This window comes from Lolium rigidum, chromosome 3 (assembly GCF_022539505.1).
Source record: "Lolium rigidum isolate FL_2022 chromosome 3, APGP_CSIRO_Lrig_0.1, whole genome shotgun sequence".
In the NCBI taxonomy this organism is placed as follows: domain Eukaryota; kingdom Viridiplantae; phylum Streptophyta; class Magnoliopsida; order Poales; family Poaceae; genus Lolium; species Lolium rigidum.
Genome location: NC_061510.1, coordinates 149,593,179 through 149,614,076, shown reverse-complemented (window position 1 = coordinate 149,614,076; position 20,898 = coordinate 149,593,179). Strand labels below are relative to the sequence as shown.

The window sequence follows — 20,898 nt, the reverse complement described above, 5'->3', positions numbered from 1 at the left end:
TAAACACTCTATGAACTTGGATAGGTTAAAACCTCACCTTATAGTCCATATTTCGATAGGTTATGATAAAGACTAAAGTAAAGATTATGTGCGACTAAAAAATCAAGTCACCACATCCTTAAATTAAACCTCTTGGGAATCCTCAAGATATTCATACAAAAACAATCGCCGTGCCAAACTGTTCAAGAAAGTGAAAGATGCAGCTTACAAGTAATTGAGAAACACCTTAGCTGCATTTTGAGGAGGTGGTAGTCCGGCAATAGGTGAACGCTATGTATAAGTGGAAGTAATCATAAATAAACAATAGCATAGAGTAACAAACATCAACCAGACTTCTGCCTTTTTGATTTTTTTCTTTCTCTCAAGCATTTCTTAAACATAAATTTAGAACCACGATGCTTTAGCCTTTACTAACAACATATTATCTGAAGCAATTCAACACAGCTAATTACTCAATCCAAAAAAATCAAAAATGTAGAAAATAGAGCAATAATCAGCATTTTACTTAGAGAAAACGATGCAAACTAAAAGGACTAAAATAACAACAGGACCTCTTCTCATACACTCGTCATACTACATATGCAACACATGAGCAACACACATAGCAAATAATAAGATTCTGAACTAAGTAGAAAATACATTTTCACCTTCCAATCCGAGTGTACAAATTATCACTCACATCCGTAACTACAGATGGGGACATGTTCTTCATTAGGAGGTAGATCCGAAAATAGTTATTCTGCCGATGGTTTAACAAAAGGTTTACACTTATTGAATGGCCTTAGTTCGATCATCAAATTGGCTCCTCGCGTCCAAGTATAAGTCAAGAACAACCTGAACTGCATACAGAGAGTTTTTACTAAGCAGGCAGAAAGAAGGAAAGACTCAGCAAACAAACAAAGTTAGCGAATACAGTAGATGTTAAGCTAAAAACTCAGCTACCTCCTTGGGTCAATCAATTTCACAACCTTGCCAAATTGTTTATTCTAGTTCCTAATGGCTTGTTTCTTCCGCACTTTCTTCTTTAAATGTAGTGTTGATATAGCTGAGCTTGGGCACAGCTGAGCACAAAGCTGCAGAATGGAAAATAGTTTTCTGTAATGTGTGGTAAGCAACATAAGGGTAAAACAAATGGCATGATTCTTGCACCCTGCATTGGTTACAGAGGAGTAGAAAGTTTTACCGGGAACTGCAGGCTAAAATCGAAGGCTCAAAAGAGTTAACTAACAAACGGACAAATGGTAAAGCCAAATCATTTCTAGTTTGACCAATCTCTGGGTGGCTATGTGATGATGCCCGATATACAATTCTTTCAAGGTACAAATATAAACATAGTACACATGATTGGACATATTGTTATCTGAAGAAAATATCATTGCATATTAGAATTAGAATACTTTTTCCCGTTAACCACACCAGAAAAATAGTCCATGCCACCTTATTCATATAGCAAGTATGAGTCTATGCCACAATAAACTTGTGTGAACTGAAATACCAAATTTGTCATGGAAACTATAGATTGTTTCCTATGGTATTGCTTGGGGACATAAAAATCCAATCTTGTTTAGTATACGGACATCATCTATTGCCAAAAGAAACCATCGACGAATTAGCCTAAGAAAACAAAGCCAATTAGTAACACAGCAAATCCTAATCAGTCCCAAACTCAGTTAGCGATGTAAATAGTTATTACACAAATTCTTAATACTATTTTTTTTGACAAAAAGAGGCTGGTTGTATTTAATTACATTACTAACTAAACCAATCCCAAACTCAAAATAATATTGTCCAGAGTGATATTTTACATACCTTGATGGAGAGCTTTGGTCTAGAGCATGATCAAGTCCCAACTCCCAAGGCATGAAGTAGTCAATGGATCAGACCTGAACTGGCCCTCAGCCCGCTCAATCGCCTCCGACAGATGACTCCATCAATGTTTGATACATCATAAAACCATCATTCAACAGAAACTAAAACCAAATTATCCTTTGCCACTTTATTGTTTGTCTGCAAAAGAAAGGGGGCATGTCACTTGAAGTAACTATCTGCCATCATCCAAGCTTGCACTATGTAACAAAATGATAAAAGCCGGGTAACTCTACGGATAGAAATAGAGGTTAATTAAAAACCTTGATGAAAGCTTCAATATAATTTTAGCTTTGCTTTCTGCCACTTCTGTAGGTACAACCGCTGCAATCCCAAGCCTACACCGATGCATTAGTCCTAGACATAAAACAGGCAACAAATATTATGACTCTGAAATTTAAGAAGGGGACAAATAAAAAAAACATAATAAAAGCTTCATATCCACTTCATAGAGCTTCAACTACTATAGCCACACACCCACACATGTATTCCTATACAATCTGGAATTAACGTGACCAAAAGGTTGGCATTTGTTATACTTGACAAGGTGCTGCAGATAGCATAAACCTAGATACACACTGCTAATTAGTCACAAAGACTTCAAACATGAAATTTGTTACTTGTATGATGGACTACTACCAACTGAGAAGAGCATAATACACCAGAAAACACACATGAACGCATGCTATCCATTTTATTTAGAGAAACCTTTTCTGTTGCTAACTACAACAGGGTTCAACATAAATACATTTACCAAACTTCGTGCAAGCAATTCAAACAAGCACTCCACAAGTATATACCTCAGTCACTCCAGAGGAACAGGCAAACACAACATTGTATTATTTTTCCTTCTAAAAGTAAGGAGATCATTAGGAATCTGAAATCACTCCAGCTATATACAAATGGTTAAATATGAAACTCTATTCATTGTTTACAGTTTCAGTAATTCAATCTCGTTCTGTTTGTTGTTTTGTTGTATCCCCGCTTGAGGTGGTATTACCATCATAAGGCTTCATTCAGAAATATGTTCCAAAATTCTTCCCAAGTACATGTTAATTTGCATCGAAAAATAAAGGTAAAAAGAGGGCAGTAATATTTTTTTAGTAAGTTTATAATATAGAAAGGTGATGAGGACGGATGTTGCCTTTGAAACTAAAGCAGAAATGATGATTTATGCCAATGAATTGTTCTGAGCTTTCACAAAACCATTTCTCATATATGCATTAGAAAATAACCAATAAAAATGCACAAATATAAGAAAAAATACTAAAAGATCAACATTATAAATCCTAAAGTTCGAGAGATCATAAATAGTCCTTTTGTATGAAGGAGATAACTTATTATGTCAGTCCCATATAGATAATCAAAATACGTGAACCCCGAAAAATTTACTTTGGCTTTGGGGCCTTCCAAAAATAGCTCTGATAATCACTTTTTTCCCCTAAATAAAATAGAACATGCTTTATCAAAATAAACCAGAAAACGAACCTGCAAAATGCTAGGATAAAGTTCAGCACTTCCTTATGGCTTTCAAATACCCATAATATCAGTTGGGCATTTTCCATTTGCACAGAAATATATTTCAATCGAAATAATTACGCTGCATAAAACACTTCTGAACAAGTGATCAATATAAAAGAAATGTGCTGGACATACCGGGTTTGTCGTATACATGGCTCGGATAGCAGCCGACACATTCGATGGTGGTTAGATCCTTCATCACCAACTTCCTTATGGCTGTCAAATAAGCGTAATATCAATTGGCCACTTGCATAAAAATGTTGTTCAATCAAAATATTGATCCAAAGCAATACCCTGTCTAGTAACTGGATCCAAGATTAATATAATAGTCATGCATAATCCACCAAATGCTAAGAAAATAGAGGTCACAATATGTTTAGACCCTGCCTCAGCTCTCCAATACCTTTGTTAGATGCGACATATCACACAGCTGGGTATCATGTATAGTGCATCAAAATCACATACTGTCTAGTGCCTCTCTGATTTTCAGGGCGATCGCCGGTACATCCGTAAGAATATCCCTTAGGGACCTTTTTTTCCAGCATACCTTGCAGGACATAAACCACCAGCCATCGAATCGCCTCACCGACCTCTCGTGACAATAAATGCCGCCTTATAGTACCTTTCCTACATGCTATCGATCTGATTGATATGTTTAGTGTAGTCCTTTTACAAAGCATATGACATCTTTCGTTTGACAGGGAGAAATAACGTTTGTTAGCATCAGTATAAAAAGGAGACAATAAAAGAGAAATGGTGTGAGCAGAATGCAGAATGAGCACCTGAGAGGAGCTTGTTGTCTCCTGCTCGTGTTTGTAAGATGCTCAATGGTTGTGCACTATATGCGACCGGAGGAATACCATAAGTAATACTATCCGGTTAAGCCCCGTGCACCTTCGTGCGTTCAGATGATGTAATTCTTTGCTGATCTGCCGTCATGTATGTTTTGCGTGCTTGTGTAACCATCAAGCTTTCTACAGTATAGACCGAGGCTTCTTTTATCTCATTCTTGAACTGACCGGTATATTTCCCTTCACTATGGTTCCCTATGGTAGGAACAGAATTCAAATATTGTGTGGAAGACAGGAAGAACGAACAATCATGGCATATATTCGACTACCTTGTTCACTTTGTTCAATGTGTATTAGGTGCGTACATGATTTGAGAGTTTTGTGCAAAGTATATTTCAAGGGGTTAGTATATTTGTGAATCAGTAGAAATGAGAAATATTTGATGATGTTGTCGTGGCATAAAATTAGTTATACAATGTGAGAAACATGAGTCTAAAGGCACTGTCATGAGAAATATTCGTCTGATACGAAAAGGAGCTTAAACGTAGATCATTATGTCTGGGAGTTTCTTGTTACTGAAAGTGGAGCTTAAATTGAAATTTTGGTAGCGTGTGTAATGCAAAGCATCATAACATACTGATATATAGGTTACTATAACTATCGACGCATCATCTGTTTTGATTTATCCAGTGTAGTGTTCAGATGCAAAAATATCCTACATGCAATTCAGTGCATATATAGTATGTGTGAGAATCACTTGCTGTTGAAAGTATGACTTAATCTGAGAAGCTGGGCAACATGTACATTGCTAAGTAGCATAGCATGTTTATATGCACATAGGTGTAAGCAAAGTCATCTTATCTGCTTTTATATATTTAAATTTAAATTGCATGTAAGGCAGTGCCGAAAGAGATTTAAAAAATAATATTTTCTTTAAGAGCAGTTCGATTCTGAAAAAGTGAAGTATGAAGTAGCACCTCATTATCTACAGAAATCAAGCTAATGTCTGGCCAACCAGCATCCAAAACCACCACCACTGGGATCTGCAGCCAAGCAAAAAATATTACATATAGGACCACAGTCCACAGATGAAGCAAATTATCTGAATATCAACTGAGCATAGTACAAACTTCATGATAAAAAAATACTTGATATTCATCGTAATCGACTGATTGCTAGAGATTTTTTAATCTCATAATAAACCACTATTTTTGTGGACTTCTATTATTTTGAAAAGCTGGAACTATGAGTGTACTTCAGGATGAACCAATATTTTTGTGAATTTTTGATTTAGTTGAAATAAACCACACATCACTTTTTGTCAGCAGATGAGTATACACTGTGTGTCCATGACCTATCTTTCGCGTAGATCAAACTCAATGCTGAGATGAAAAATTACCTACAAATACTTCAGAGAAAGATGAGCGATCTCTGTGGAGACCAGAAGTTCGCACAGCGGCCGCGGTATACTGCAAACTACATGGCATACCGACATCACACAAAGTACATTCTGGCTTCCGGAGAAAACTTGCTGGCTTGGGAATCTGGAATGGTGAAACCATGAAACATTAGCTCGGTGGCTGAACCCTGCATGAGTTTGCTGACATGAAAAGCATTTACCAATAAACTTATATATAACTTAACTGTACAACATAAGACCCACTCTGTTCTTTGATATCTTCAAGACAGAATGGCAGAAGGAAGATCAAATATTAGTATTCAGTTTCTACACTTTTTGTCCAAAAATCATTCAGGTCTTGAACTGCATTTTGTACATATATTGATAAAGATTGAACTTATTATGTTGTTTATTACATACACTACTTTGAAATTATTAACTCTAGGCCTTCCTATCAGGATGTTCACCATTCTCGACAATTCGCATGGTTGCCAATATTACTAAAACACATGGATTGTAATTACCAACAGAAACCAAAGAGAAAAAATGAAATGCCTAAAGTGAAAAAAATCACCTTCATGCAGCCTGACAGTCAGGCGACTAAGAGAATGGAAATCTGCATCTTGGCGACGTGAAACCGGGATGCAGCTCCACCGCCCCCTGCCGCAGCCGCCCGCTGCACCAACCCCTGGCGCATCCTCCTCCCGTGTGCGCAGCTCCTCCCGCCGTACGTGCGGCTCATCCCCTTCGATTTGGAGAGCTTGGGGCGCCATGGAGGAAGGACGATGGCGAAGACGGAGAAGGCCACCGAGAGAGAATAAGAGGAGGCACGACGGGTCACCTCCGCCCTGGACCCTCGCCGCCCGTATCGAGCCGCCGGGAGGCACGACGGGTCGCCTCCGCCCTGGACCCTCGCCGCCCGTGTCGAGCCGCCGGGAGGCACGACGGGTCGCCTCCGCCCTGGACCCTCGCCGCCCGTGTCGAGCCGCCGCAGTTGGCACGTCCATTTGCCTCTGTCGCTCCGAGGGTAAACGAGAGGAGGAGGAGAGGCGGCGCCGCGGCGGGGATGAGGACTGGAGCGAGCTGATTGGGGAGTGGTTCGATCTAGGTTTTCATCCTGGTAAAAGGGGGCCAAGGAAGGCGACGACCAGCATCGCGCACCTGTGCTGCTGACCGCTGGACCCCACCCGTTTCTAGCCCCACATGTCATTGAATCGTTCGAAAGCAGCGCGAGTGAATAAAGAAACTACCGATCGAACGGCTGTAGTGAAAAGTGGGATGTGGCTGGGCAAAACCAACGACCCAGATTCATTTGCCCCTCTCAGACCCCCTGGTTGAGAGGGTAGTCTTTGAACATTTATAAGAGAAATAGCACTTCTAACTTCTAAGATATGACCATACCCTAACGAACCCTTAATTGTCTAGTTTAGTGTTGTCCCAAATGTCGTGAACGTGGGCTCCGGAGATTTTGACGGTTTAGTGTTCCGAGACCGCCGCACCGCACCACATGCTAAATCATTCAGATTGGTGGCAGGGAAAAAAAAAGCTGCAACAATTGTTGGGGTGTTTGGGGTCACTCAACTACCTCGCCTCGTCATGTCACACAGAAATTCTGCCCTTGCAACTAGCCATCTCGCACTAACATACTCCCTCCGACCCAAGGCTTAAGGCGTTAACTTTTTAGCGAGGTTATTAAGGTGAGCGGTGCAGGCATATTGTTTCCTTGCCTGCCCATCATAAATCGCTAGTAATTGCCTCCTTTAATTTCTCTGCATTGCCTTTGCAGGCGCAAGAGTCTCCTCGTTAATCTCCACGGCCAATCACATACCGGTTTTAGAGGAGCTTAATAGGAAGGGGAGTTAATTCAGAATGAAGGAAGAAGTTAATACTATACGCATGCAGCGCTCAGCCAATCAACTTCCTTTTTTTCAGGACGCTGCAATCAAACGGGAGGGGTAATTTCGGCACAAAGAGCCTAAATATCACCCCGCGCCTTGAGCCTTGAGAAAAAAAAAGATTTTTTTTACACCCTAAGCCTTGGATCGGAGGGAGTATAGCTAAGGAAAGAAGCCTACTCGACCTAAAAGTGGCTGGTGCTCATGTGAGTCACATGCTCACAGCTTTGTGTCGCCATCTGCAAGATCACAAGGCCGACACAAAAGGGACGCGATGATCGATTTCACGACCAATAATTTATTAGCATTTTCACTATGCATGATCTTGATCGAAGTGTTGTACGGCTTTTGCCCTCTTGCTTCTCCTTCCTTTCTAAATTGTCGGAGATGTCGGCGCCATGGCGTCATGTCTCGTGAATTATCACTGCAATGCTTAGACATATTTTTACGGGTCAATATACTTCTTGGGTGTATCTATATTTCAGTTGACTGAGATTTTCTTAAGTCTCAGTCACCTCAGAACAATGTAACCGCAGTTTAAAGAAAAGTGCAACTCGATCCAGTTGCACATTTCTAGCAGAAAAGTGCAACTGAAACATTTTTTCGTAAGTGACTTAGACTTAAGAAAATCTCAGCTAACTGAGACATAGCAAAACCGATACTTCTTTATTTCCTGTTATACAGATGTATACATGGGGGCCTACCAGCATCAAGCTTAGGACGTGGACTGGATCAACCCAAACAAAATAAGCCATGGTATCTTTTCTCCTCGCTCCAGAGTCTCGGCCCAACCCTAGGTCTAGCAACCAACACCTGGTTCTAGCCGCACCTGTTGAGATACATATCTTGTATATCCGGATGTGTATCCTCTGTAGTTATTGTATAGCGATACATATCCTTGTATTTACTATTGGGCCCGCCTCCTTCCTTGTATAGTCGAGGACGTGGTCTATATATGTACCGCTATATGCATCCGATCAATACATTGAGCATTGCATCTCTCTTTACATGGTATTAGACACCTCCTAGATCCTAAACCCTAAACCCTAGCCGCGCGCCGCCTCTCTTCCCCGTGCGCCGCACCCCCCAACCCCTAAACCCTAGCAGCGCCGCCTCTCCTCCCTCTCTAGCCGCGCGCCGCCTCCCCTTCCCCATCATGTCAACCCCTAGCTCCAACCCCTTTGCCGACTCCTCCATCCCCGACCCCGGCCAGCTCCACGCCGTCGCCATCACCGACCATGTCCCCGTCAAGCTGTCCACCACCGCCGCCAACTACCACGCCTAGAAGACGTACTTCTACCTCCTCTTCCGCGAGTACAACCTGCACGATCACATCGACGGCACCGCCGACCTCCTCGCCTGCGACGCCGACTGGCTGGCCATCGATGCCACCATCATCCGCTGGCTCTTCCATACCGTCTCACCGGACATCTTCAAGACCGTCGTTCGGGAAGGCGATGATGCCCGCACGGTGTGGGGAAAGATCAACGGCCTCTTCACCAATAACAAGCTCCAACGTGTTGTCTTTTTGCAGCAGGAATTCTTCGGCACACCCCAGGGCGATCAAACCTTGGAAGCCTACTGCATGCGCCTCAAGGCCATCTCCGACGAGCTCCAGGACCTTGGGTTCCGTATTGGCGACGAGCTCCTCCTCTCCACCCTCACCGCCGGCCTCAACGAGGACCTCGGCAACGCCGCCTCCAACCTCACCCTCATGACCAACCCTACGTTCGAGCGGGCGGTCGACTACCTCCGGCTGGAGGAACGCCGGCTGAAGGGTGTGCACACCCGGGCGGTTTACACCGCTCTATGGGCCAGCGGCAACAGCGTTCTTCCTCATGGCGGAGGAGCACCACCGGCGCCCACCCCCGCCCCTCCACACCCTGCGCCTCAGCCGCAACAACACCAAGGAGGAGGGGGCGGTGGCCGCGACCGTGGCCGTGGCCGTGGTGGTGGCCGTGGCGGTGGCAACAACGGCGGCCCTGGCATCGTCGGTCCGCGCCCCGGGTACTCACACCCCACTCCACCGTGGGCGGGCGGTCACAACCCCTGGACGGGGGCCGTGCACGCCTGCACCATGCCCGTTCCGCGCCCCCCGTCCCCGGCACCGTCGGCCCCCGTCCGCCGACGCACCAGGCCTTCATCGCCGCGCCACCGCAGGCTCCCGCCGGCCTGCCCTACGCTCCCGCCTACGGCAGCATGATGCCGCCGGCCCCGGCGGCCCACTGGGACCCCGCGCTGTACACTGCCCTTCAGCACGCCCCCTCGCCAGGCGCTTACTCTGGCGGTGGCGACTGGTTCATGGACACCGGAGCCTCCGCACACATGGCTGCTCACCCGGGTAACCTTTCCACTTCATCTCCGACATCCACTTCCTCTCGCATCATCGTCGGTAACGGTGCTGGTCTTCCCATCTCTCATATTGGCTCCACTCATTTTCCTTCTAATTCCACACCATTGTCTCTTAATAATGTCTTAGTTTCACCACATCTTGTCCAGAATTTAGTTTCCGTCAAAACTCTTTCTCGTGATAACTCTGTAACTGTGGAATTTGACGAGTTTGGTTTTTCTATAAAGGACGCCCGTACCCGGATGGTTTTGCACCGCTGTGAGAGTCCCGGCGACCTGTACCCCGTTCAGCCGTCTCCCTCCACTCACGCTGCACGTCGGGCGCTCTCTGCCGGCGTCGATCTTTGGCACGCTCGTCTTGGCCATCCCAGCTCCACCTCGCTTCGACAAATAATGAGAGGCTTTTCTTTTTCATGTAATAAACTGGCGGCTCACTCTTGTGATGCCTGCCGACTAGGCAAACATGTTCGGCTTCCCTTTAGTACTTCATCCACAGTTGCATCTCTTCCTTTTCAATTACTTCATAGTGATGTATGGACGTCCCTATACCGAGTCATTCTGGTTTTCTTTATTATCTCGTTATTCTCGATGATTTTTCTCACTTTGTCTGGACTTTTCCTCTTCGTAAGAAATCTGATGTCGCCTCGACACTCACCGCCTTTTATTCTTATGTGTCTACGCAGTTCGGTCGCCCCATCCTCGCCCTCCAAACTGACAACGGCAAGGAGTTCGACAACACCACCATCCGCACCCTTCTCTCCAACCACGACACCATATTCCGCCTAACTTGCCCATACACCTCCCAGCAGAACGGCCGCGCCGAGCGCGTGCACCCTTAATGACTGTGTCCGTACCCTCCTGTTCCACGCTCACATGCCCCCCCCCCCAGTTCTGGCCGGATGCCCTCTCCACCGCCACCCTCCTACTCAACCTACGCCCGTGTCGCCCTCGCTGGAATTACACACCACATAACCTCCTGTTTGACTCACCCCCCTCATACGACGGTCTCCGCATTTTCGGTTGTCGTTGTTTCCCTAGTACCGCTGCCACCACCCCTCATAAACTCGCCCCTCGCTCCATTCCGTGTGTCTTTCTCGGTTACCCGGCTAACACCAAAGGCTACCGTTGCTATGATCCGGTCTCTCACCGCGTCATCACGACTCGGCACGTTTACTTTGATGAGCACTATTTTCCCTTTGCACAGGAACAGGTGCGGACTTCTCCTCCCGCGACTGACAGTCCGCGGCGTCGCGGCCCTACCTTGGTGGAGGTCCCTGGCTCGGCAGAGCCCCCGTGCGCTCCCTCTACTACAGCTGCGACGCCCCCCGTGACGCCCTCGAGCACTCCCTCGGGCTCACACGCGGCGCCCTCGAGCCCCGCCTCGGGCGCCACTGCCTCGCCCCGGACACCGCCCGCGTTGCCCTCAAGCACAGCCTCGGGAACCGCCGTGTCATCCTCGACCGCGTCGCCCTCGAGCCCCAGCTCGGGCGATGCCTCGCATCCGCCTCCTCCACCACCGGCGACGGGCCCCCTCACGCGCGCCCGTGCGGGGATTCGCGTCCCAAGTACGCGGTACCCCTCGGACGAGTACGTCTGCACCGCGTCGACTTCCGCGCCTTCACCAGTCCCGCCGTCGCCCCTGCCCGCCTCTGCCCGGGCCGCTCTCCGCGACCCGCAGTGGTTTGCGGCCATGCATGACGAGTTCGACGCTCTGCAGCGGAACCAGACATGGACGCTTGTTCCCCGTCCCCCTCACGCCAACATCATCACCGGGAAGTGGGTCTTCAAGCACAAGTTCCATCCGGACGGTACCGTCGACCGCCACAAGGCGCGGTGGGTGGTTCGCGGTTTTCGCCAGCGCGCCGGCGTCGACTTCACCGACACCTTCGCCCCGGTTGTCAAGCCCGGGACGATCCGCACCGTTCTTCAGCTCGCGGTCTCCCGCGCATGGCCCGTGCATCAGATGGACGTCTCCAACACCTTTCTTCACGGCCATCTCGAGGAGCAGGTCTTCTGCCAGCAACCCACTGGGTTCATCGACAGCGCCCACCCCGACCATGTGTGCCTGCTCTTGCGCTCGTTATACGGGCTCAAGTAGGCCCCACGCGCCTGGTACCAGCGCATCGCAGTGTTTCTTCACCAACTCGGCTTCCGCTCCACCCGCTCCGATGCATCGCTGTTCGTGTACAACGACGGTGCCACCACCACGTACCTGCTTCTCTACATCGACGACATCATCTTAACGGCCAGCTCCACGGACCTACTGCGCCAGCTCACCGACAGTCTTCGCGCTGAGTTTTCCCTCAAGGACTTGGGTCCCCTGCACTACTTCCTCGGCATCGAGGTCGTACGTCGCACCGACGGCTTCTTCCTTCATCAGCGCAAGTACGCCCATGAGCTCCTGGACCGCGCCGGTATGCTTAATTGCAAACCCGCGGCCACGCCTGTCGACACGAAGTCCAAGCTCTCAGTCACAGATGGTTCCTTGGCCACGGACGCGTCATCTTACCGCTCCATCGTCGGTGCCCTGCAGTACCTCACCCTGACTCGCCCCGAGCTTCAGTATGCTGTTTAGCAAGTGTGGCTTCACATGCACGCTCCGCGGGATCCTCATTGGGCTGCGGTCAAGCGGATCCTCCGCTACATTCGTGGTACCATGGACTTCGGTCTCTCTCTCCACGCCTCCAGCGCCACGGACATCGTCGCCTACTCGGACGCCGATTGGGCAGGCTGCCCCGACACGCGTCGCTCCACGTCTGGCTACTGCGTCTACTTCGGGCCCTTCGCTCATCTCCTCGGTCGTCTAAGCGACAGCCCACGGTATCTCGCTCCAGCGCCGAAGCGGAGTACCGGGCTGTTGCTAACGCGGTTGCTGAGGTCTCCTGGCTGCGGCAACTCCTCGTTGAGCTCTCATGTCCCGTCGCCAAAGCCACCATGGTCTACTGCGACAATGTCTCTGCCGTCTACCTCTCCGCCAACCCGGTTCACCATCGCCGCACCAAACATATTGAGCTGGACATCCACTTTGTTCGGGAACATGTGGCCCTTGGACACATTCGAGTACTTCATGTGCCCACCTCCCAACAATTTGCGAATATCATGACTAAGGGTCTCCCTACAACATCTTTTGAGGAGTTCCGGTCCGGTCTATGCGTTCGACCAGGCGACGCTTCGACTGCGGGGGGGTGTTGAGATACATATCTTGTATATCCGGATGTGTATCCTCTGTAGTTATTGTATAGCGATACATATCCTTGTATTTACTATTGGGCCCGCCTCCTTCCTTGTATAGTCGAGGACGTGGCCTATATATGTACCGCCATATGCATCCGATCAATACATTGAGCATTGCATCTCTCTTTACAGCACCAATAATCCTACACCTAAGGACTGACCCTATGTAAGTATGTAACAGACGTACTGATTAAACGTAACCGGTTGGGTAATCTCATACTTTTGGTAGGAATAATGAGCCAATTTGAGTGGCCATTCTGTGGGCCTATACTGAGTGGCCAGTGCAAGTCGTTAGAAAAGTTAGACCACCTTATAAAAGAGGTTGTTCCACCACTTGGTAAGAGAGTGAGAAGATGAGTGGTACACGCGCTCCCTCTCCTCCTTCGCTCCTTGATCATCATGACGTGACGTGACATGATGCAAGCTCGTCTTTCGTGGATTAAGCCTCGAGCTGAGCTTGTTTTTGCCCAACAGGAAAATTGAGTTTATTTTGACTGCCCATATGTGCGAGGTGGACTCGGCCCACATTCTACCCGTTAGGGTTTCCTAAGCAGCTCTATGAAGTCTTGCACTGCTACTGCTGCTACATAACACACATTACAAATGAGTTAGGGTTTTGCCACCTTCCTCTAATTGTGCCTTTGTAGTATGCCCGGTCCCAAGCGTCGGCTGCACTGGCGAATAGGAGAGCGGGCATCCGGAACCACTCGTCTTTATGATTATGTGTGGGAAAGGTCGGATCAGATTTTTTGGAAGCTCTACGCGCGATTTCTCACAATCTTCATCACACCTCGTCTTCAACTCATCGTTGCGGCTAGGTTGCGCCTTTGTCTTCATTCCGACTAAGCATATTAGGTTGGTGGTGGCCAGTGGGTTATGTTGTGTCTTGAAAATGCACACAATCATAAGTTTTCATTGCATTTGAGTTCGCACCAGTACGTCTTTTCTTTTCTTTATTACCGTGGGGGGTTCACAGGTTGCGGCAAAGAAAAATAGAAGGACGTAAGTTTGCTGTACTTTGATTGTGTGCCCATACTTGCCGCAGCTTGATTTTTTCGGACTCTTGCCTTATTAAACTGCATAAGTGGATTGTCTAGTTCTTTTTATCAGACCGATCTTTTGAAATAGTTGGTTAGTGCATAAAGCTTAACATTGTTGTGAAGTGTACAAGTAGATTGCCTAGCCCTTTCCATCAGTTCGGACTTTTGGTTCAAGTGGCTAGTGCATGAAGCTTAACATGGTATCAGAGCCCCAGGTCTCAAGTTCAAATCCTGGTTTTCACATGGTTTTCGCAATTAAGCCTAAAAGTTGCTGTTGCCCCCCTCTTACATGGTTTTCGCAATTAAGCCTAAAAATTGCTGTTGCCCCCCTCTTTAGCCACCACTGTTTCGGTGTGCTCTTCTTCTTTCACGTGTTGACTTTCTCTTCTCCCGTCACACGCGAGTGGGGGTGTTGTGAAGTGTACAAGTAGATTGCCTAGCCCTTTCCATCAGTTCGGACTTTTGATTCAAGTGACTAGTGCATGAAGCTTAACAAACATGTTATCAGTCAAGTCTTAAGTTTCCTCACACGCGAAGCTTAACATGCCTCATCTGGCTTCTCCCACCGGGATGTGGGCAGCCACATCTGTTACTATACGATTGCTCACTTGATCAACAGTTTACTTGTACTCTGAACCAAGTTGAGAATGAATGGTTTGTTTGATTCCCTTTGCGTGAATGCCTTCCGTCATGCACTCGTGCCTCAAGATGGAAAAAAGTCATAGCAGTATATGTCCACTCGATCTCATGACAAGTATTTCATGGCCTGCAAATCTAGCTCTAGCCGTATATCGCTAACCCCGATCCTTACCTGGTAGCTTTTCCGCTAAGGTATCCCTACACAAGAGCGGTGCTCCGCTTCCTACACAAGAGTTTAGCAGCAAGCTACGAGGGATCCATAATACATCCCGAACAAGGGGGAGAACTACCGTAATGTCTCGAGATAATCTGTGACCGAAACACCCAGAGACATGTCTGCGAGGGAACGCGTCAACAATGAAGCACTATTACCTACACCTCATCTTCCACACTGGTGCAGTGGTGCCTGGTTAGCATGGTGTGTCTAAAGCTGAAGAGTGCTAGCAGGCAATCAGGTAGCTAATCGTGAACAAGACCACTGGCTTTTCCAGTTTCCTGATGAAATGCTTGTAACAAAGGTGGAGGTAGAAGATCTCCCTATGCATCCCAACCCTATAGCTAATCTCTTCTTGTCACAGTGTTTCTAGGGAAGCCAAGGACTAGCTCGATCGTAAACAAAGTGCATATGAGAAGCGGTAGAATACATGGTACCTAAATAAGAAGAAGCGTGTAAATTAATACTACAGTCGTTAATTAACACCAACGGGGTTCAAATGTTCAATGCTATTATCATTTGTTGCTTACATATCGTCATCCTGGTACTACACAATCAAGTACTTTAATGCCATTGTCCGGCCCCCTCTCTTATTACTCATGCTAGTAGCCTAGTAGAGTCATCTCCAAATGGTACCGATCTTCCTTGTCAAACAAAGGCTGACCAATATTTGTAGTTGTAGTTTAAATGTATAATTGTATAGCTCGGAGCTTTTGAATTCTCTGAAAAAATACGACAATGAAGCACAATAGATGTCGGGCTAATCAAAGTGTTCGCTGCAGTTGAACACTTGCTTACCCAGTGGCCAGCAAGTTGCAGTTGGTCCGATGTTCAAGGCAGCTAGCAACCGATTAACGGACCACTAGTTGAGTCGTGTCTCATGATGCATGAACCGGTGAACGGACCGCTGCGCCACATGCTGAATCATTCAGGTTGGTGGGGTGGCAGGGAAAGAGAGCCGCACCAATTGTTGCCTTGTTGGGGTGTTTCGGGTCCCTTGCTCGCCCGCTTGTGAGCAAGTCATAGTGGGTCACGTCACATAGATTTTGCTCGTGCACCTAGCCATCTTGCACTAACAAAATACTAGGGAAAGAAGACTACTCAACTAGAAGCGGCTGGTGCTCTTGTGAGTCACTGATTTGCATCCCCTTTTGCAATATCAAAACACCCACGCCAAAACGACGTGATGATCGATTTCAGGCAATAATTTGATCGTTTCCTCCATTTTATCAGCATATTCACTTGCATTCATGCATGAATGGTCTTGATTGAATTGTTGCCCGGTTTTTGCCGACTTGCTTCTCCTTCCTTTCTAAATTTTGTAGATGCTGGTAGCAATTCTCACCTATTTGGGAAACACCATGGACAATTTCATGTCTCGTAAAACATCACTACAATTCTTTATATAATTAACAGATGCCATTATACCCACTTAGACACACACTACATATACATTACAATATACTCCCTATTTCCTGTTGTACATATGTATACATGGGGCCTTACCCATAACAAGCCTAGGAGGTGGACTGTGTCGACCCAAACAAAATAAGCAATGGTTTCTTTTCTCCTCCTCGCTCCAGAGTCTCGACCCAGCCCTAGGACTAGCAATAGACACCTGATTCCCCCACATCAATAATCCTACACCTACAAACTGGACCTATGGATTACACATACCAACTAAATGTGGTCTGATGTGGTTGGATAATCCCGCACTTCTGTTACAAATAATGAGCCAATTTGAGTGGCCATTGTGTCGGCCAAAACTGGGTGGCCCATGTATGTTTTTAGATTTCTCTTTAATCTTGAAGGCCAACTTTGTGGTAGGAGGTGGGATGCTAAGTTCAGTCCTACTTAAAAAGTTTGGGAGAAAGTTAGACCACCTTATATGGGGGTTGTTCCACCACTTGGTAAGAGAGTGAGAGCATGAGTGGTACACGAACTCCTCCTCCTCCTCCGCTGATCGCTCATCGCGATGTGCACTCGTCTTTCGTGGATTGAGCCTCGAGCTGATATTATTTTTTCCGTTGAGGAAAATTGAGATCTTCACGGCACACATGTGCAACGTGGACTCGGCCCACGTTCTATATGTTAGGATTTCCTGAGCCACTCTACATAATTTCATGCAAGGCTGCCACCGCATAACACATGTTACATATGAATTAGGGTTTTGGCACCTCTCTCTATTTGTGCCTTTGTAGTATGCTCCACCCCGAGCGTCGGTGTGCCCGGTGAACGGGAGAGCAGATCTCTGTAACCACTCAGCTTTGTGATTGTATGGAAGAGTGTGAATTATGTTTTTTTGAAAGTTTTACGTGCGACTTCCCACAATCTTCATCACAACTCATCTTGAAGTCATTGTTGCGTCTACTGCCTGCCTTTGTCTTCGTTCCAACCAGGCATATTAGGTTGGTGGTGGGTTATGTTGTGTTTTGAAAATGCACATAATCATATGTTTTTGTCGCATTCTGGGTTCACACCACTACTCTTTCCATGTTTTTTGCTGTGGGAGATTTACAAGTTGCGGCAAAGAAAATAGAAGTACCTAAGTTTGTTGGACTTTGATCATGTCTTGTCGGCCCATACCTGTCGCTGCGCGATTGTTTCGTCCTCTTTCCTCCTGGCTTCCGCCACCCGATGTGGGAACCCGCATCCGTGCAGAAGAGATGGGATACAAACTCTGTATGATTGCTTACCTGATCAGTAGTTTACTTCTATGAACCGAGTTGAGAATGATTTTTTTCTCCAAATGGAGACCAAGCGCCTGCCTCTACATCGAGAATGGTGTGTTTGATTCCCTTTGCATGAATGCCTTTCGTCGTGTCTCAAGAATCAAGATGGAAAAATTCATAGCAATATATGTCCACTCTCATCACTCATGACAACTATTTCATGGCCTGCAAATCTAGCTCTGGTTATATATCGCTACGCTCGATCCTTACCTGCTAAGATATCCTACGCCAGAACGGAGCTCCCCTTCCTCCATGTGTTGAAAGCTTCATGGGTGATCGTTCTGGTTCGAGAGTTCAGCATCAAGCTATGACACATCCATAATACATCTCGAACAAGGGGGAGAACTACCATAATGCTCGAGACAAGCTGCGATCGAAACTCCCACGGCCATGTTTAAGGGAACGCGTCAACAACGAAGGACTACTACCGACATCCCATCCTCCACTGGTCCAGGGATGCATGGTTACCGTGGTGTCTGAAGGTGGAAGAGTGCTAGCAGACCATCTGATACCTGATGGTGAACAAGACCACTGGATTTCCCAGTTTCCTGTTGATATGCTTCTGAGGCAGGCGAAGGTAGAAGATATCCCTATGCATCCCAACCCTATAGCTAACTTCTTGTCACAATATTTCTGGGTCAGCCAAAGAGTATCTCGATCGTAAACAAAGTGCACATGACAAGCGTTAGAATGCATGCTACCTAAATAAGCAGCGTGTGTAAACAACCACAGGTTCAAATGTTCAATGCCTATCATTTGTTGTTTGCATCCTCCTCCTGGAACTATACAATCAAGTGCTTTAATGTCATCGCCCCATCTCTTCAGAGAAATGTACTCTGTGCATTATTCGTGGTAGGAAGGGTCATCTACAGATTGGTATTGTAGCAATCTGCATTGTCAAACAAAGGCTGACTAATATTTGTACCTTGTAATTTTCAGACAGCTTCCTATATATCTCGTGGCGCGGAGCTTGTGAGTTCTCCGTCAAAATACGGCAATGTAGCACAATAGAGAAGACCGAGCAACTAGGGGTGATGGATGTCGGACTGATCAAAGTGCGTGTTCACTGCAGTTGAACACTTGCTTACCCAGTGATACAAGTTGCAGTTGGTCTGACGTCCAAGGCAGCTAGCAATAACCGATTAACGGTCCACTAGTTCAATCTTGTCTGATGATGCATGAACCGATGAACGGGGGCCCGGAGATTTCGATGGTTCAGTGTTCGGACACCGCCGCGCCACATACTAAATCATTGAGGTTGGTGGAGTTGCAGGGAAAGTTAGCCGCACCAATTGTTGCCTTGTTGGGGTCCCTTGCTCGCTTGACAGCAAGTCAAAGTGGGTCACTCGACTCACTCCCCTCGTCACGTCACATAGAAATTCTGCCAGTGCACTAACAAACAACTAGGGGAAGAAGCCTACTCGCCTACAGTAGAAGCCGCAGATTTGCGCTCCCTTTTGCAAGATCACATCGCCGACATCAAAGCGACCTAGTGATCGATTTCAGGGCCACTAATTTACGTACTCGCTTCGTCTATTTTGTATCAGTAATTTCAATGTATCAATGCATGATCTAGATCCAAGTGTTGTGCGGGCATGAACGATACATACGTGAAATTGCCTGTATGCTTTCTCCGTTCACGTGTACATGCGATTTTTTAATAAAGATTATCAAATAGAGAGACAATTGCATTGGAAACATGGGTGTATTTTGAAAAAACGCCGGCTAGTTACCAAAGGTGTATTTTGATTATACCAAATTAGTATAGCTATCCGGGCGAACCGACGCCTCGCGACACGTCGGTTTTCGCGGGTGGGCTCCGCCTGGAAGCGAGAGGAGGCGGCGGGTCGCGTTGAAAACGACGAGGGAAGGTTGGTCGTCGGCGTTAATGGTCCCCCACGGAAATCGAAGCAGCGATGAGGACGGCGACGGGCCACACGACATCCACCCACCTCCCCCACACGCCTTCAATGCGCGTCCGCCGCCGCCCTTAAAACCACGTCGGTGAACTTCTCTTCTTCCCTGCCTTCCAACCTTGCCGCCGCCACCACCAACCTCGCAGATGTCGCGCGACACACCCACCGGCGCAAACACCAATCTCGCGATGGCGCACAATGCCGAGTCCGGCGGCAACGACGACGGCGGTGGACTCCGATCGCTGCAACTCGCCTACGACGAGGCTGACATCATGTGCTGGCAGCGCATCCCCGTGCCACTGCAGTTCAAGCTGTCGCACGGGTGGCATCTGTCCAACACCAGCTTCGTCGTGCCGCCGCCACCACCCCTGGGCCGGAGACGCGCGCCCTCATCGCCGAGCTGCGGGCGCACATGTCGTCGGCCGACCGAAGCCAGCCGGCGAACGCGCAGAACAACCCGGCGTGGACGGGGCGCTTCCAAGGTGAGCACGACATCGAGCTCGCGCGTTCGGTTGGCCGCGACGCCGGCCGTTTCAACCGCGTCGGCCGCCGGTCCTGGTGGAAAGGTCGGGACGTTGACACTGGCGGAGTACAACTACTGCCCGCGCGTCCACGGCGACCCCCCCCCCCCCCACGCGTCCCCTATACATCCCAGGTGCAGTGCATGGCACTGGAGGCGCCGCCTCTACAAAGGCCACCGACAAGGACGACAGCCTCTGGAAGCTCCCGCACCGGATCGTTGATCGCCGGCCGCCGCACGCGCCTTCTTCGGGCGGCGTCGTCTGATACGTCTCCAACGTACCTATAATTTCTGATGTTCCATGCTTGTTTTATGACAATACTTACATGTTTTGCTTGCGCTTTATAATGTTTTTATGCATTTTCCGGAACTAACCTATTAACAAGATGCCGAAGAGCTAGTCCCTGTTTTCTGTTGTTTTTGGTTCCAGAAAGGCTGTTCGGGCAATATTCTCGGAATCGGACGAAATCAACGCCCAGAACCTTATTTCTCCCGGAACCTTCCAGAAAGTCAGAGAGGGACCATAGGGGTGCCCTGGGGGCCCCACACATGGCGGCAGCGCGGCCCAAGGGGGGGCACGCCCCCCTACTGTGAGGAGGCCCCGTGGCCCCTCCGACTCCGCCTCTTCGCCTATTTAAGCCGTCCTGACCTAAAACATCGATACCGATTGATGAAACTCCAGAAAGACTCCAGGGGCACCGCCACCATCGCGAAACTCCGTTTCGGGGACGAAATTCTGCGTTCGGCACCCTGCCGGGACGGGAAGTGCTCCCGGAAGCCAT

At 47.7% G+C, this 20,898-nt stretch overlaps 1 long non-coding RNA gene across 1 annotated transcript; it reads right to left on the bottom strand.

Moving 5' to 3' along the window:
- Positions 1-744: 744 nt before the first annotated feature.
- Positions 745-1,892, bottom strand: LOC124698405. The gene is made up of 3 exons (XR_007000956.1): positions 1,810-1,892; positions 943-1,073; positions 745-839 (listed from the first exon to the last, which is right to left on the bottom strand). It is a non-coding gene; the product is annotated as an uncharacterized LOC124698405 (long non-coding RNA).
- Between the last annotated feature and the right edge of the window lie 19,006 nt (positions 1,893-20,898).